Here is a 17,777-nt window from a genome sequence, read left to right as displayed (position 1 = left end):
TTCAGAATCATTTGTCATACCTAATAATACCATAGCTCAAGGGAAAAATGTTTGTGATGGGAGGAAGAAAAAAGAAATGCTTCATTGCATTTACATTTCATCTTAAGGCTAACAAAACTTAAATTCTTTGATTTCAAAACAGTCAAAGTCATCCCTTATCTTGTCCAATAAACAATTCTGGACTTAAGCTTGTATGCTGTTTGTATCTTTTGAATCATCAATAAATTTTTTATTATCATTTTTGCTATGTGCAAAGTATATTTTCTTATCTTTGCTTTTTTCTGACTTCTAAACAATAATTGTTCCAAAATTTGAATGCTGCCATTTTGAGAAATGCCTTGTTTTAAGTTATTCATGGAAGAAAACGTTTTGCTTCTTTGGGTCATATTTTAATACAGTTTTTACCCATCATACTTTTTTCTGAATTTTCACGTAATTATTTTGCCTTCTAGAAACTGCTTAACAGGTTTAGCCTTTAACTTTAGTTAAGTTCAATCTATTTCTCTGGAAGACTTCTATATTTAGTTTCACCCCAATATGCTTTGTATATTAGGAACATGTCTTAAAAACCCTTTGCTTGATTGTGGAGTGCAGTGCAGCAGGGGCAACTAGTCTTTTAGGCAACGCTGCTGGAACAGCTGGCTACGGTGTAGGGCTTAAGGTGACATTTCTCAATGGCAATGGTGGCATTGGGGTTGAAATAGAGACCTGGGGACATTGATAGCTGGCTGAGACTGCCAAAGGCCCCAGGCCGCCCCACTATTGCTTCTGCCAAGTGCCACTGTGAAGAGTGGCCAAAAAATAGATGAGGAGGGGAGATAGGCAAGTGGGAGTTCAAGTGCCCCTTGCAGTTATAAGTGTGTGCTGGTCCAATTTTTGATCAGGTGACTTGTGGCTGTACTGCAACAGCCATAACTAAGTACAGGTCATCAAACCCTTCATTCAGAACTATGATGAATAGTCACTGAACGAATGGTCACAAACCAAGAACTATTTGTTCACTTGATTTGGATTTAGTGTTAAGTAGTTTAGTTTTAAGATTGGTTGTATGCAAGAAGGTGGATTTAAAAAATTGGCAACTTCAGTAATTAATACTACCAGCATATTTATGAGAAATAGTGTATCAACTGATATGTGTTCATTCTTCAACTATGTATTCCTTCTTCCTATAAAACAATTACAAACTGATTTATTAAAAATTAATGTATATATAAATTGCACTGATTTATTAAAATTAATGTGTACATGTGTATGTGTATAAAATCTTCAGCCACTCATGTTGCCGAAACTAATTGCACACAGGAAAACCAAGAACATATGAACCTGACACATTTCTGCAAATATATGAAGTTAAGAGGAGGATCATCACACATGCAGGTCCTATCACTAATGTCCCGGGGAACTGATATTTGTGTTAACCTACTAAAGTAGATGACTGTTCATAGTATATATATCAGATTTTTTATTCTCTGTGCTAAATGGCATTATGTCATATATAAAATATAAACATAGCTAAATGTACATCTATGTGATATAAATGTAATTTTGTGTAGCTATTTCAAACATACATTCAAATGTTAGGTAGAGCTTGTCTAAATCTCTTAGACTTCTGTGCATACAGCCGAGCATTTGCATAGGGCTTTTGTGAATGACCTTGTTTTTGTTTAGAAAGGTATACAATTTGCAAAACAGCTTGTATGAACTGGGATTTATGTTATTGGAGTACATTACAGAAACAATAGTATATGTCCTCCTCCCCTCCCCCTGTCCCCATGTACAAATCATATGTACAATGTCAAGGACCTTGGAGTACTCATCTCTAATGATCTAAGTGCTAGAACCCACTGTAACTACATAGCCAAAAAGGCATTAAGAGTTGTTAACCCAATCCTACGTAGCTTTATCTCTGGTAATATCACGCTACTAACTAGAGCATACAAAACATTTGCTAAACCAATACTTGAATACAGCTCATCAGTCTGCAACCCGCATTACATATCTGATATTAATACAGTTGAGAAAGTCCAGAAATATTTCAGAAGAAGAATTCTCCACTCCTGTACTCATTACAGAATACCTTATGCCACCAGACTTGAAATTCTAGACCTAGAAAACCTAGAACTACGTCACCTTAGGTCCAATCTAAGTATAGTATATAAAATTATATATTGTAATGTACTACCTGTCAATGAATACTGCAGCTTCAACCATAACAATACAAGAGCACACAATAGATACAAACTCAAGGTAAACCGCACCAAACTTGATTGCAGGAAATACGACTTCATCAACAGAGTGGTCAATGTCTGGAATACTTTACCTGACTCTGTGGTTTCTTCCCCCAACCCCCAAAACTTTAACCTTAGACTGTCTACTATTGACCTCACCCCTTTCCTAAGAGGTCTGTAAGGGGCGCACATAAGCGCACCAACGTGCCTACCGTCCCTGTCCTATTGTTTCTTTTATTTTTTATTTTATTTTTCTTATATGTATCCATTTCATATATTCATAACTATGTTTATACTTATACCTGTTATCTTATAATCGCTTGACAAAATAAATAAAATAAATAAATAAAAAACAACGTACATGTGCAATGTACTTAGAACAATCTTAGGGTTCTTACACATAAGATATTTGCATTACTCTGGGATTGGATACACGGTCCTTTGCCTTTAGCTTCTGGCTCATTAATGGTTCAGAACTGTAGGGTTTTTTTTCCTGGAAATGTTGGAACTGTGCAGCCCTTGGGAATTGATTATTTCCTATTGGAAAGGACTCTTTATTTCTAAGCTTCCGCTGATCCCGGAAGTTTGGTAAAGGGAATACTGACTTGATACATTTGTAACCCAGGATCATGTAAAGTAACAGATTTTTGTCAGAGTTATAAGCCAATTTAATATCAGTCTTTTTGGGTTTGTTGTAGTTTTATTTCCTTTTGTATGGATTGGGAGAGGAGGATGACAGGATTTTATTTGCAGAAATTTGGATGTAACCATTTTTTTATTTCTTGTTTTTCAGTGAGCCAGCAGTAGAACTGACTACATTAATTTTCATTCTGCATTTAAATGATTGGAGAGTTGGTCCAGTGTGGAAATGTTATTAGGAGTTTTTCATACTACAATATACAGTATAATAATGGATCATCATCTGCTTTTGTAAGTGTTTTATTATGGGTAGGATTTTCATACAGATGGAGGTAATTTTAAATGATATCTGCCTCTTCTGCCCTTTCTTCATGAGTTTGCAGTTGTGCAGAGACTGCATGACTTTAAAATATAGATAGATAACTTTGTTCTGCATAGATTATTTCTTTATATAAATTGAATTGAAATATAAATACATAGAAGTAAAGCAAGAAAGCTTGAAAGTAATGATTGCAATGAATATAGGGTTATAATTAAGATCAGCTAGCAACTAATGCTGCTAAATTTTTATTATCTGAATAATTTTAAGAAGAAATCATTTATATTCATTGATTGGTCACGTTTTTAAAAATATTTTTATTAGGGACCTACGACTAATATTTTTTTCTGATCTTTTAACAGAAGCAACCTTGCCAAAGCTATCTTTTTTTAAAACTCTCTTTTATACGTTTTCTCTCAACCAGTCTTTTCACATAAGGTTGTAGTTGAGTCCTGATTGACATTGCTTTCTTTTGCATAGCTATATGGTATAGTGAAAAACTAATTGTGTTTTTTGTCTTTTCTGAATTTAAAAATAATTTTGTCACTAAATGGTTGAGATGTGGGTCCTACTAATATGGGTCCTACTCTTGATTTTGATTTGCATGGCTGCAGAAGGTTAAAAACATTTAAAATACAATAGAAACCATATTTTTATGATTTCATTGTGCCAGAGGCAATTCACATCAAAAGCATTTAAGACATGGCCCAGTGTCTTTAGGAAAAACTGAATTTTCAAGGTTTTTCCTAAAGCTGGTAGGGTTGGGCCATCTGAATTGTCAGGGAATGACAGAGAAGGCATGCCTTCTGGGTTTTATAAAATGACACTGCTTAATTGATAAGACCCAGAGCATGCCAATCCTGTCATATCTTGTCAGATGAGCAGAGATATGGATGTCTGAACAAGACAAAATGTATACAGCCTCTTACATCCAATATAATATGTGCCAATAAGAAAAAAATATTTGCCCAATAGATTCAGTAAATGGTTTTAACGTTTTAATTGCAGTAATTGTAATCAAATACTTCTGGTAATTCAGAATTCAGCTCTGATATGTGCAAGGATTTTGGTCTGATCTGTTATCTAACTCCTTTAGCTCCTTTAGCTCCTTTAGCTCATACATCTCATACTGTTGTTTTTGTTGCTGTTGAACTGCATATTTCAAGTCCCACTAGAATGTTTCTGTAAGATTTAGATTTGCTTGTATTTTGAGATAATTTTCTTACTGCACAGCCCACTTGAGCTTCAGTTACCAAAAAAGATTGCATATTTTCTCATATAATTTTCTGATTCAAAACAGAATTTATGTTTTTTCAATCATCACAAATTAAGAAGCAGCAAACTGTACCTCATTCATGCTTTCCAATTGATATGAGCATCTTATTGAGGAATGCTCTGATTGGTTTTGACAAGATATAAAGAGTTCCAGATAATCTGAACATTTTAACTTTCCATTCCTCTGTCTGAAAAACATTCCTGTGGGTATTTGGAAAAATCCCCCCCCACCATACTTGAGGTGCATATTTTTAGTGTTCAGTGATTTTTGCCTTGCTACTGTCCCATGATTCCTGGTGCTTATCCATTGCTTTTCTGGTTGTGATATCATATACACATTACCTTGAATGCGAGAGAGATATACAAATCTCTGGACGCTGTTCTTTTATTATGTTTTCATGGATGAATTTATGCTGTGCTGACCTCATGGAATGATTGCCCATTCCAATTCATTGATTGGCCATTCCAATTTTGAGAAAGATTCACTGTTATCCCAAATCCTTTTTTGTTTGAAAATGGTGTGTCCGAGTATGGCTTGCTAGAAGTCCAGAGCTTTATAAATAGTTTTGTAATCTTTTTTAGTCTGAGAGGTTTCAATGATTTATTTTTTTCCAAAGGTTTTCAGAAATTTGTTTTCAGAAATAAAATTATACAAAGTAAGTTTGTTTAAATAAATAATTAAGTGCTCACACAACTGATCCTAGCTATCTCTTTAATTCAGTTGATTGAATTAAAGATGGGAAATTATTCTCTTACAGTGCATTGCATGAAGTAAATGAAACATACATGGAGCTTTGATATTCATTTGTCTGCACTACTCTTTATAGTGTCAGTAGTTCACACATGATAGTATTCACTGGCAAAGCTAAACAAAAAATTACAATATTTGAAACTGGTGAATACAAATTTTCATAACTGTATGAGTGATATGTTAATATTCTAGCACCTGCAATAGGCTTAGAGAAACTTAGTTAATACAATTTTATGATTTAAAAAAATACTTTTCTTTAACATAAAGTGTTTTGGTTATCCAAAGAATGTGTTTTGCAGATCATATCACATCCAACTCATACATACAATGTTTGCAATTCTATACAATTCTTGAAAATTAAGACTTGGAGCTGCAAACCCCAAGGCCTGTATTCATGCACATATTTTACTTAAACATACTTACTAAATTAATCCAGTTGGCAAATTTGACCAATAGCTAGGTCACGAAGTATCAATCACATTTTAGCAAATTTAGCCATGGTAAGCTTAGAATATTCTGAATAACTTACCTGAGAGAACCAGTTGTTTTTGTACCAAACATGTTAATTAGCTAGTAAACGGACATTTGCCTATGTAGATAGAAGTAGGTAGTCACAAATTTATAAAAATACTTTGGGATTTTCTATGACATTGTATAGAAGTAAAATATTGTCCTTTATAGGTTGTCACAGTACATTATAGAAAATCATCCAAATCCAGGCAAATAACTGTCAGATCGAGTTAAAAGAAAGTTTGAGGAATTATCCTGTATCAGCATTAGGTAGCAGTAATGGTTTACTCTTGGCTTTATCAGAAATGTCAATATATGTTCATAATAACAGTCAGAGAAAGGTAACATTGTGATTAGGTTAAGTTAGGAAGTATCTGGCAGTTTTATTTTGTAACAAGATCAAATAGTGTTATTTGGTAAGCAAAAAGGAATAAGGGCTGAGCCATTTTCTGATGACAGACAAGTTAAAACAGGACACACTGAAGGAAGACAAGTAAAGGTCCCAAGAGACTTGAAGTTTAGTGTTTTTGTAACCTGATGTTAGGCATCTTGATTTAAATTTCAAGTGTTGGGAATTGCAAATATGTGATGTGATGTTATTCATTCAGTGGTGTCTGAGTCTTGGTGATTCTGTGCTTGATCTCTCCATATTGTCTGATCTTGCACTATTTTTTTTTAATTTGAGTTTTTCTGTGCTCTGGCTAGGGTCAGCATTGATGATATCCAGCCACCATGTTCTTTGACAGCCTGGTTTCCTTTTACTGCTATGTCTTCCAAACCTAATTGCTTTTTCCAACAAATTCCCAAGCATGATATGGTCAAAGTAAGTGAGCCACAGTTTTGTGATTTTGATTGCATCTATAAGCTTCCTTTAATAATCAGCAGAGGGACTATTGCTATATAGAATGCTTCTGTTTAGGGTTACAGATATTCCTTTTACCTGCAAATTGCATTACCCATTCCTCCTACAAGATAACCAATATGCTAATTTGCCATACATTTTGTTAAATTTTTATTGTTCTGTAATCTTTAAGATTTAAGATTCTGTTTTTGATACCATTTCCTGTGCAATGTTATAAACATGCAAAATGATACTTGTTTTAAATTATGTCTTGAAAAATAACATAGTTCTTACACATTTAGTTTTAAAGTTTCTGAACTGCTATTCAAACAGAGCTAGAATGTAAGGATGCACATAGCAGGTAATTTTAGTTGATATTAATCCAAACATATCCAGATGTATTGTTCATAGAAGAATGATAGAATTGGAAAGAACTGCAGGGATCATATAGTCCAGGGGTGTCAAACTGGATTTCTTTGAGGGCCAGATCAGCATTGCAGTTCTCCACGGGCCGGCCACGGAGGTGGGGAGACAGGACGGATGCCTCCTTGAAACATCCTGCTGGCCAAAATCGGGCATGAAGAGCCACATGTGGCCCCCGGCACCTCATTTTGGCTGTCAGGATGCTACAGGAGGCTGTCCAGCCTTAAAATGGCCCCCCCATGCCCCATTTTTACTAGCACAGGCACCATTGACCAGCCCTTTGCTATGTTCAGGCCAGCCCTGCGGGCCAGATTTAAGCACGGATCCAGCCCACAGGCCTTGAGATATAGTCTAATCCAATGTGAAGAAAGGCCATTTAAATCATACAAACCTGCCCAACCTCTTCACAAAAAATTCTATCACTCTTAGAATATACATACCTGTCATACCCCTGTCGGAATCTGATTTGGAGGAGGAGCCTAAGCAGCTGAAAGGGAGTGGGAGTGTGGCTCCGTTGGCTGTGGAAGAAACTGGGGAAGGGCACAGTCCAGCTGGGCAGAGCAGGGGAGAGATAGAGCAAGGGAGAGGGAATTCGGAGGAAGACCCAGGCCCACCCCTTCTTCATCCTAGGGCAAGTAGGGAGGAACGGAGAGAGGAGCAATGTGAGTTGCGTGGCTTACAGGAGAGGAAAGGGCCCTAATTCCTTTCATTAGCTGCAGCTGGGAACACAGTGTTTAAAAAGGGAAGCTGTGCACACCAAAGTTGTTGGGAGCAAATCATGAATTATCAGGTATAATCGAGGCTTATCTTGGTTCCTGGCATCGTCCCAACTGTGTGTTTTTTGCTGGGCTTTCAAGTTTGTAATTCCTTCTCCTGCCCTGTCAAGTTAATAACTGCAGCGTGGTTTGTATCGATTTTTATTTACAGTTTCTATGTACTTTGTTTTTGGACTGAATTTCCTCCACTTAAAAACTGTTCTTGGGAGAATTTTTTCTCCAGCCGAAGGTAGCCTGGACATTGGGGGCAAAGTTGAAGGTATTAAAAGGACATTTCTTGCTTATTTGACTGCGTTGCCTTTGTGCCACACCCCCAATTTCCTTCTCAGGAAAGCACTGCCAGGAACTGCTGTTAGCAGTCTTACGTGGGACCAGCCACACATAAGTGAGACATCTATGGTACTGGGTACACATGAACTTATAAAGATCATCATAGTGTTTACTTACAATGCAAATCCTTTTTCAGCACTTGGCCTGAAGACTTTCATTGAAGTATAATATGCTTAGAGTTGAATCTGTACTACAGAAAAAATAAAGCATTAATTTGCTATGCAAATAAATTTAAGTTTCTCTCAGTCTCATACCCTCTCTTATATACAGTATAAGATACAGGCCAGAGTGCAAACTCTAGACTTTTACCTTCTATTTGAATGAACTGAAAAGTTCAGTCTTGTGGTAGCTTTTGTAGTAACTCAGATATCCTTTCTTCAAAGATACTCTCTTAGAGAAACAGAGATGTATAAGAGGTTTTGATGCAACTCTTTTAACATCCATGAGTTCTGTTGTTGTTGAGAATGGATTCAATCATTTAAGGAAAAATCTTCCAGCCTTAAGAATCTGACAGGTTGATTCAATGTTTGGGAGGGGAGATCAAAATTTTCCAGGTGTAGAATAAGCATTGGGTAAGACAGTGGTTTTTTTTTAACATGATAACTTTTCTTATTTTGTAATCTATAGATTCAAAGATACCAAAAGTTAAAAAGACAACAAAAATCCTTTCAGCTGGAAACAATTGTCTAGTAAACAGTACATGTAGAAGCAGGTTGTCCTTAAATTCTGAGATAAATGTAGTGTAGAAGCACAACTCCCAAGGCAGAGTTTATATAGTAAAGGGACAAATGTGATCTAAATGATGGAGATGAAGGCTTGTTTGACTTGACAATTTTGTGGATATCAAAATCCTGTTTAAAGGGAACACAGTACTTAGCAAGACAAATCAACAGTGGATCAGTATAGCAAAATTAGAAATGAATTTATAGTGAACTTTGAAATGACCCTCTAAGACCATGATGGCGAACCTGTGGCATGCAGAGCCATTTGTGCGGGCGTACCATTTGTGCAGCCAAACTTACCTGCACTGTGCATGCGCGCGCCTCCCAGCTGATTTTCGGCCTCTTTGAGGCTGTTTTTGCCCTCCCAGAGGCTCAAGAAAAGCCTCTGCAGCCTCGGGAGGCCAAAAAGCGGGACTTCCGGAAGTGCTTGTTTTCAGCCTCTGGAGGGCCTCTGGAACCCGGAGGAGGTCACTTTCGCCCTCCCAGAGGCTCAAGGGAAGCCTCTGCAGCCTTGGGAGGCAGAAAAATGGGCCTTCCAGAAATACCAGAAGTGCTGAAACGGGTCCGTTTTCAGCCTCCTGAGGCTTCCCTTGAGCCTCCAGGAGGGCGAAAATGGCTTCAAATGGGCAAAAATCAGCTGGGAGGTGCGCGCATGCGTAGTGCCGGTAAGGGGTGAGGGTGCTGTGTGCACATGCACAGGGGGGCGGGGCGCATTGCATTGTGGGTGCTGGCACATACACGCTTTCGGCACACAACAAAAACATTCGCCATCACTGCTCTAAGACTATACAATTTGTATAGTATTTGTTTATGGAGGGGATGATAATGATCACTAATGGTTGTAGAGTTCTGGAGTTGTTCATTAGCTACACTTAACCAAAAAAGGAGCACTGATTCAGTGAAGAATGATAGCAAGTTCTTATCAAATTATTTTATGAAAACAAACTCTGCAAGCATCTGGACCCAAGGAATAAAATTGATTGTGTCAAAATATAAAGTCATATTAAGGAGCATATGATACATGGAGCACAAAATTAGGTAACAGTAAAATGTATCATTCTGAGTAAAAGAAATCAACCACAATAACACACAGGCAGTCGATACAAACTTAAGGTAAACCTTTTCAAACTCGATTGCAGAAAATATGACTTCAACAGCAGAGTGGATGAGGCCTGGAATGCCTTACCTGACTCCATTGTTACAGCCGCAAACCCTCTTAGCTTCAATCTTAAAAGTGTCTACCGTGGATCTCACCTCATTCCAAAGAGGTCCTTAAAGAAGGCTTGCAAAAGTGTACCAGTGTGCCTACCATCCCTTTCTTAGTGTCCCAATTTATCTGTATCTACTTCCTTTGTTTATGTTCATACCTATACTTGTTATCTTGTACATGTTTGACAAACAAATAAAACAAACAAATAAAATAAAATATGTTTTACACTGTTACTGAATTATTGTTAATATAGAACTGTAGTGTTGCTTAAATAGAATTAATAAATGCTATTCTAAATATGTTAATGTTTTGAATGTTTTTACGTTTTTATATTTCTGTTTTTATCATAGTGTAAGCTGCCAGGCTCACTTTGGATAGTGAGATGGGTAGCATGTCAACTATCAATCAATCAATCTTACATATAAACTTACTCTTTAAATTTCTATCTTATGTGATACTTATATCTGAAAAAAAATGGATATCCTATGTAGATTGCCTAAAGCTTCTGGTTGGTGAAATGTAAGAAATAATCCTTGGTTGTAGCTTGTATTGTACTTACATGGGATCGTTCCACAAGTTCCTAGAACATAGGGTATAGGCTAGACTTGGAGGTTGAAATAAGTCCCATAAAAATGGCAATTGCAAACTAATTACTATTGTCAAGGAATTACATAGCAATGAGTTAGTTAGTTAATCCTAACTCAAGGGACCCTTTTCTTTTACAGTAGGAATAAATATAACAAAGGCTGAGTTTGTATTTAAACATTTTAGAATATGAGTGGAAAATACTTAAATGGCTGAAACAAGGCTGAGAAAATCATAATGAGCACCCTAGCACAAAAATTGTATAGAGCAAGACTGTAAGATAACTGGGCTGATGATGTCAACTTGAATAAAAAAGAATGTCATGAAGCGTACTATCATGTGATGAGTGAGCAAGAACAAGAACTGTGATGAAACAATAACAAGAATTTGTTCTCACACCAAAAGACTTATTCCTCATGAGAGAAAAAAACATTTAAAAAGTTGCTCTCAGGCTATAAGCTCATAAGAAAAAGTCCTTGCTAGGGTTACAAAAAATTAGAAGGTGTCTTTTCCATATGGATGTGTACACATGGAAGTATATAAGAACTAGTATGCTGGGAGCAGAGATCCCAGAAAAAAAATACCAAGGCAAAATATCCACACTGGTAAAGACTCCTACTTCTTGAGCAATGCTGCAGCCCATAGTATAGTGTTCTGTCTCCCCTTCCCTTTCCCCCAAAAGGTAAGGGATTATACACACACACACAAACACCGACAGGCAAGCTGGCTCGAACTTCACAGAGCAAATCCTCTGTAACTGATAACATTCTTGGCATCCCACTACGTCCTGCCTGCCAAGTCCGAGCTGGCAGCAATTGTAAATCAAAGTCTTACTCACACAGAGGGAAATGGGTCAGGCAGTCCACAAAACAATTGTTATTCCAACATAGTCACGAATAAAGTCTAAAGTAAGTTAAACTTTGTTCCGTACAAAGTTTTAAGGAGAAAGCACACCCTGTCAGGGGCTGCTCCGACATGCCTTCCTCCTGATTCATCTCAGGCTGTTCCTCTCGGTTGAAACCTGACGCATTACCAAGGAGGAAGGCATTGGCAGGGAGGAAGGTCCTCGGGAGGAAGGCATTGCCAGTTCCTCCCCCTCATCTTCCAGGTCCTCTTCCTCTGACAGCATAGGCTCGGGAGTCGGGACCACAACAGTACAGTATACAATTTTGAAAGAAATGAAGGCTGTTTTAATGAGTTACTCACTGCTTTAATGTATTCTCACTGCTGTTTACTTAGGTGTATCTTTTGATATCAAATCCAATGTATTCCCCAATTCTGTTATATACTAACTCTTATCCCATTGAAAGACTTACATTTTTGCCTATATCTTAGTACTTCAAAGGCTGTATACTGGAACATTTTCTTGGAGGGCCTTCCCCTCTTTTGGAATATTTTTACAATTTGGAATGCTTTGGAATGTGTTCATTAAAAATGAAATTTAGGATTAATTTTGCAGTTGAATGACTGAGTAAATTATTTCCCATTTATGAATTGCTCCCAGTTCATTGAAGAACATACAGTGTATACAGTAAATATTCTATGTATATGCCACAAACTCTGGAAACCATTTCTATTTTGGATTATTTTATATATCTAAATTGTAAAGCACAGGGGTAGCTTGTGGGAGATTTGGCATGAATTGGAGGTGAGTAAGAGGCAGGTGTAAGTTGAAATCTGGTGCTCTTATGTTGCTTTGCTACCTGCACAGGAGAAGGGCCTTCTTTTTATTTCCAGCTTAAGAAAGAAACCAGAAATCAACCCATTTGTCCCACAGGCTCACAGAAATGGACATTCTCAGTTTTACTGGTCGGAGAATCCGAAGAGTGGGCTGTCTCCTGCTTCCTTGCTTAAAGACGGAGTCAATCAAAGTTTAGTCCGGCCCCCTTTCCACTGCGCATGCCCAGTTTTTGACTCCATCGTCAAAAGATGACACAAGGAAAGAGTGCTCAGAAAGAAAGATAGAAAATATAGTAATAACGCTTTGGATTCTTTGAGAAAAAAAGAAAAAGAGTGAAAATCAGCAAACCGTGAATAAACGAAAGATCCGGGATCTCATATCAGGCTGGGAAAGTCGGCCCCTAGGAGGCACCTGGATCCTGGATTCTTCAAAAGGGGTGACACACGTTGTGCCGGTGGAGGACCTGGTCCCTAGCTCCAAGGTAGACCTTTACAGGCCTCATGGCCACACCCAGGAATTGTTTAAGGCCCTAATTTGTTTTGCCAGGCCCCAGTGGGGAAGAGTGCCAGCAGGACATGTTAAAACATCCTGCTGAGGCTATCTAGGGCTGAAGAAGGAGTGGCTGCAGCAGTGGGGGATAGGATAAATTGTATTCCCACTTATAATCACCCCTCATCAACTTCTACTCACGTGCGTGTTCAAACAACAAAAGCTGCCTTTTCCAATATGGCAGATGCCCCTAGGGGAAGCAGGGCCTCCAGAACAGGAACCCACAGCACAACTTCCTTTGCTCTGACTCAAAGGAGCAAACAAGGAAATGAGGCCTTGCCAGCAAGGAAGGTCTCAAAAGCAAAGAAGAAGGATGCTTCTAGGCATCAGAAGGCTCTAGAAAAACAGAATGCCAAAAGGCTTCCAGTGCGGGGAGGAGCAGATCAGCTTCAAAAGGTGGATCAGCTGCTTCCCAGCCTAGTGAGGATCTTCCTCAGGAGCAAGAGCCTGGTCCTTCTTCCAGGACAAGAGCTCAGGCCAGATGAAGCTGAAGGTCCTGCTTGTGCAGCAACTCACTGCAGAAGGCAGGTGTTAAGGGGATCCATAAGAGGCTTTTCATTGAGAACCTTGGTAACAGTAGACTGGCAGACCTAGGCCTGTAATGGAAGCAACGTTCACTCCTACAGCAGAAGATCTTTGGCCCACTGAATCCTCTGAAGCAGAGATTCCTGTAAATATGCAGGTTATTATAGACAGGGCCATCTGGAAAGGAATAGCTGAAGGGATCCAAAGATTTGTACATCATTTCTTAGAAGCTTCAGAGGTCTCTGTGATCCCACCAAGACAGCAGGTGGGGCGTTTATCTGAAAGGGATCCCTTAATCCAGGAGCCTGGATCTCCTGATCCTTCAGTGTATGCTCCTCCTTCCCTGGCAGGGGAGGCAGGCAAAAGAGAATCTGACCTTTCAGAAGACTCCTGAGCAACCAGCCTTTTCCGGTCTGTTCTGCCCTAATCTTTTCAAATCCTTGCTATTTAAAGCCAGAAATACAGCCAATCTGGACCCAAATGCTGACGACAGAGTTCCCAGTGGAGACGTTCCTATGGAGTCTGATACTCTATTTGATGAGCCAACTATCAGAGTGGAGGTTGTTCCATCTCCTAAGCTCTTCCTTGAGGTAGTATATAAACGGCTAGATACACCTGTTTCCAGCTCTAGTCTATCTATTAATGATCGTAGATTTTTCAATATGGGACTGGAACTTACCAAGAGCCTGCAAATTCCAATAGTAGATGCTCCTGTGGCAGCATTGGCGGCCAAGTCATCTACCCCTTCTGATCCTGAGGAGGATCTCAAAGTTGATGAAAAGAGGATTGAGCAGTCATTGCATCAAGCGGCTGTTTGGGCAGTCAAGGCATCCACGGCTGCTTCTTTTTTCTTTTTACTAGAGCCTCCCTCAGATGGTTGAGACAACTGCAAGATAGACTTCCAGTCTCAGTTATTAGAGCCCACCAAGACGTAAATAAACTGGTTGTAGCTGCAGAATTTACTGCTAATGCAGTAATGGAGCCAGATTTGCTACTAAGGCCATTGCTGCTTCTATGGCAGCTTGACGTATGTGCTGGCTTCGAAATTGGCAGGCAGATGGCAGGAGAAAGTGGAAGTTGGCCTCGAACCTGATTTGAGGGGATCAATTGTTTGGTGAAGCCTGGATCCTCTACTTGTAGAGTCCAAGGATAAAAGGAAGGTGTTACTGGCTCTCTACAAAAGGGCAGAGGCTCGTCCTGCCCTGTACTTTAGACAACCCCCTTTAGGTCGAAGCCAGGTCCCAGTTTTCAACTGTCTCCCAGGCCTCTTTACAGCATCCTGATCAACCTCAAGATCAAGGAGGAAGTTGTCCATTCCATTGCCAATGCTAAATGCATTCCCAGCTCTCCCATCGGTGGTCGTTTGGCTAGTTTTGCTGATAAATGGCAGGAAATTACATCAGATGCCTGGGTGTTAAATACGGTAAGGTCAGGTCTTTCCCTGGAGTTCTTCACCACTCCTTCAAGGTTTTTGATTTCTTGTCCTATTTCAAAGGACAAGGTGAGAAGGGGACTCATGGAGTCAGCCATCCAGCATTTGCTGGATCTATGTGCCATCCAAGGTGTTCCCATAGACCAACAAGGAAGTGGATTTTATTCCAGACTTTGTAATCCCCAAAGCCTTGGGGAGGGAGGCAATTTTAGATTTGAAAAGGCTTAATAGGTATCTCATTTATTGGCATTTTAAAATGCAGTCACTCCGGACAATTCTGGAGAGCATTAGGGAGGGCGACTTCCTCACCTCTACTGATTTGACAGAGGCATATCTCCATATTCCCATCTGCTATTCCCATAGATGTTTCCTGCGTTTTTGTTATCAAGGGCAAAATTTTCAATATGAAGCCCTTCCATTTGATTTATGCTCTGCCCCCATGGTTTTCATTAAAGTGTTAGCTACTTTGGCAGTGCATCTTTGTACAGTTCTGGTGCGTCTGCAGAGTTATTTGAATGATATATTAATATTATCAACCTCGCTCCAAGAGGCAAGAAAGGACCTGCAGACTACTATATCAGTACTGCAGAACCATGGGTTTTCAATAAATGTTTTAAAAAGTCAATGTATCCCTTCCACTCATTTGCTTCATTTAGGAGCTACTATTGACACTATTATATCTTGCAAAGTTTTTCTTTCTCAGCACTGACAGGACAGTTTGCAGGCTTTAGCTAACTGTATCCAGAGAGAGGGATCGCTTCTCTCAACTATTGGGTAAGATGGTGTCATGCATTGGCATTGTTCCCTGGGACAGACTTCATTCCAGAACTCTACAGTGGTTCTTCTTGCCTTATCAAAGGTTGGGCAGGAGCCATTCTTTGTCAAGGTCCCCAAGGCAGACAGAATCATCATCACCACTGATGCCAGTCTATCATGTTAGGATGCTCACTTGTTCTCATAGATGCACAAGGTAGTTGGTCAACAGAGTAGGCGGCCCACAGTATTAATTGGCTGGAGCTCAGGGCAGTTTGCCTGGCTCTTTGGCAATTTCATCAGCATGTGGAAGGTGCACGTGTCCTCGTGATGATGTACAGTGTGGCTACCAAAGCCCATATTAACAGGCAGGGAGGTATCAGATCCCGGTCCCTCATGTTAGAAGCTGAAGCTTTAAGCAGATAGTCAGAAAGACATCCACTGTCCATATGGGCAGACCATTTCTCCCTCGAGCTGCTCGGATCATCCAGAGAGTGGGAGGTGCTCCAGTCTGCGTCTGTGTAGGCTGAGCTTAATTACTGAGGAACGCTCTGCCCTCTGTCACGTGGTCCCTTGTAGCGTTCCCCGGTTTATGCTCAGCCTTCGCAGAGTTAGGCTGTGTGTTTTTTGACTGTGCTTCCACTCTTGGCTGATTCAAGCAGGATAATAGTATAATTTCAGGTTTGATTTCAGTTTGTTCTTTCCTTAGCCTCTGCGCATCTGAGGGTGACTTGGGACCTAGGGGTGTGCGTTTTCGCCCCCAGGGGGCTGAGCGGGCGGCTTAGCAGCGCTTAGCGCTAACCCCCCCTCCCCCCCTGCTGTTTATTTCTTTCTCCGTTCCTGCCTTGTCGTCCTGGTACCGTTCTAGCGGTCCGGATCCTTTTATTGCTGGTTTTCCCCCCATTAACGCCAATCGCCTAGGTAGAGGCGATTTTAGCGTCCTCGCCCTCGTGGCTTGCAGGACGCATCCGCCCTGAGCAGCCCGCTTCATTTTTTTACATCAATCTCCAGACGGCCGCCATTTTGGGCACCGCCTCGTGGCCAGGCGCCATTTTGTAGGCCTCCATATTGCCGCGACGATCTGCTGGCCCTAGCCTCAGGCTTCCAGGCCTAGTAGGGCCTCTATCTCTATCTCCCTCTCTCCTCAAAAGGGAAGAAACATTACCTTATATTGTATTTACTGGTGTAAAAGTGTTGGCTTCCGCAGCAGAACTCAGGGCGGGGAAGTAAGTGCAGCCACTCCCTCCCTGGGGGGGGGGGCAAGCTGCCTGAGGCCTTGGATTTCTGGTGTTTATTTGACTAATTGGCTTTCTTCTTTCTACCACAACTGCTAGGTTGTTATTCAGTCACCTTAATACAGAATATCTTCATATTTGTTTACATTGGTGATCCAATCTCATTCAATTGGCATTTATTCTCTCTCAGATTTGCTTAGAGAGACATAGCCTCCCATCACTGCCTCTGCAGTGTGTTTTTCCTGGATCTATATCCTGTTGGGATATAATTTGTACATTAGAAGTCTATATCTCTGACAGTTAAAAAATTTTTGGTCATATTTTTCAGATTATTCATTGCAAATTCCAAAAGGGGGTGCGGGCCAGTTTCTGGATACCCGGCCTTACCCAGGTCGTATCCTAGGCATGCCAACCGCCTGTACATACATACATACATACATACATACATATATTCATATTGATTCATCTATTGTTTCACAATGGCAGATGACAACCCCAACACCCGCCATTCTTTGAAGGCAAAATCTAAGTCCCATCATGTGCGCAGACAGGCTAAGGAAACCTCCCAGGAGGCTTCTAAGGCCTCTCAAAGGGACGCCTTAAGGCGCCATAAGGCACTAGAGAGGGAGTTCGACAGGCGCTCTAGGGTGACTCAACCAACACCCCCAGCCACCCCTTCTACTTCCAGGCACCCCCCCCTCCAGTTTGTTCCCCTCTCTCCAGGCACAGCTCATCCCAGGAGTCTCACGCCCCTGGACCAGCAACCAGCCGGATGCCTGAAGCCACCTTCACTCCCACGGCCGCTGGCCTAAGACAGGAGGACCCGCCCACGATCGAGATGCCTGAGTACATGAGAGTTTGGATGGAGCAGGCTATTCGACAAGGGATAGCTCAAGGCATGCAGCAGATGGCTGGACCAGGCCTCCCTCAGACGGCTCCTGTACAAGAGCCTGTGCCAACCAGGTCCATGCCCTTCCCGGACACCGCGCCTGG

At 40.4% G+C, this 17,777-nt stretch overlaps 1 protein-coding gene across 4 annotated transcripts in view; it reads left to right on the top strand.

Moving 5' to 3' along the window:
- The window catches only part of MAGI3 (membrane associated guanylate kinase, WW and PDZ domain containing 3), a 110,465-nt gene that overhangs the window by 11,523 nt on the left and 81,165 nt on the right, over positions 1-17,777 (top strand). Inside the window, exon 1 of one of the 4 annotated variants that reach the window (XM_087929310.1) lies at positions 6,523-6,545. The exons of the other annotated variants lie outside the window; for them this stretch is intronic. The gene's annotated coding sequence lies outside the window, so the exon portion shown is untranslated. Of the gene's footprint in view, positions 1-6,522; positions 6,546-17,777 lie in introns of those variants that run through there. 4 annotated transcript variants of the gene reach the window in all.

The sequence above is a fragment of the Pseudonaja textilis genome, chromosome 3, assembly GCF_049901715.1.
Source record: "Pseudonaja textilis isolate UNSWEBS1 chromosome 3, rPseTex1.2, whole genome shotgun sequence".
In the NCBI taxonomy this organism is placed as follows: Eukaryota; Metazoa; Chordata; class Lepidosauria; order Squamata; family Elapidae; genus Pseudonaja; species Pseudonaja textilis.
Note: the sequence above shows the minus strand (reverse complement) of the source record. Positions and strands in the feature narration are given on the sequence as shown.